We start from the raw sequence: 1,535 nt of genomic DNA on the forward strand, positions 1-1,535 counted from the left end.
AAGACTCCGTCTCAGAAAAAAAAGAAAAAAAGGAAATCAGAAAACATATACCATGTTCAGAAAACATATACCATGTTTAATAGGGCATCTAAAATGATAAAAAGAAATAGAAACTCCTGGGTTTTTTGTTTGTTTTGCTTGGGTTTGGTTTGGCCTTGAGACAGGGTCTCGCTCTATCACCCAGGCTGGAGTGCAGCAGTGCGATCACAGCTCACTGCAAGCTCCGCCTCCCGGGTTGAAGTGATCCTCCCACCTCAGCCTCCCAAGTAGCTGGGACTACAGGTGGCAGCCACCACGCCTGGCCAATTTTTTAATGTATTGCAGGGACAGGATTTCACCCTGTTGCCCAGGCTGGTCTCAAACTCCTGACCTCAAATGATCCGCCCACCTCAGCCTCCCAAAATGCTGGGATTATAGGCATGAGCTGCCTGGCCTGGATCGATGTTTATGATACACTGTTGCATGAATGAAGCCGGTTACAAAATGGTGAAAGTATGGTGAGGCCTTTTCACCTTTGCTTTTTATTGATGTGAAATTCATATAACATAAAACCAACCATTTTAAAGAATGTAATCCAGTGGCGTTTAGTTATTTACCACGTTGTCCAACCATCACCTCTGTGGAGTTCTGAAGCATTAGCACCCCCAAAGGGGCTTGTGGCTCTGGAGCAATCACCCCCCACTCCCCCTTCCTGGCCCCTGGTAACAGGGTCAGTGTCCTGTGGCTGTGGATCTGCCAGTTCTGGTCGTTCCCCCTGCAGTGAATGGAACCAACACTCTGTAGCCTTTGTGTCTGGCTCTTTCCACTCAGCATAATGTTCTCGAGGTTCTTTCACACGAATCAGTGCCTCAGTCCTTTTCATGGCTGCGTAATATTCCGTCCATCACTGATGGACGTGTGCTCCGTTTCCACTACTTGTTTATTGTAAACTGTGCTGCCATGAACATTTGTATACAAATATTTGAACACCTATTCTCAATTCTTTTGCACACATGCCTAGGAGTGGAATTATTGGGTTACCGATAATTCTGTTTGACGTTTTGAGCGTCACAGTGGCCACACGGTTTACATTCTCAACAGCAATGCACGTACCAGGATTCCAACTTCTGTGTGTATTCTCCAATGCTTGTTACTGTCCTTTATGTTTATTTTATATTATTTTTTGAGACTGTCTTACCCAGGCTGGAGTACATTGGCGCAATCTTGGCTCACTACAATCGCTGCCTCCTGGGTTCAAGGGATTCTCCCGCCTCAGTCTCCCAAGTAGCTGGGATTACAGGCGTGTGCTACCACGCCCGGCTAATTTTTGTATTTTTAGTATAGGTGGGGTTTCTACTAAAAATGTTGGCCAGGCTGGTCTTGAACTCCTGACCTTAGGTGATCTGCCCACCTCAGCCTCCCAAAGTGCTGGGATTACAGGCATGAGCCACCGTGCCCGGCCTGTCCTTTATTTTTATTATTGCAGTCATACTAGTAGGAAATAGCATCTCACTGGGGTTTTGATTTGCATTTCCCCAATTCATGATGTTGAGCAT

The sequence above is a fragment of the Mandrillus leucophaeus genome, unplaced genomic scaffold, assembly GCF_000951045.1.
Source record: "Mandrillus leucophaeus isolate KB7577 unplaced genomic scaffold, Mleu.le_1.0 Scaffold672, whole genome shotgun sequence".
NCBI lineage: Eukaryota > Metazoa > Chordata > Mammalia > Primates > Cercopithecidae > Mandrillus > Mandrillus leucophaeus.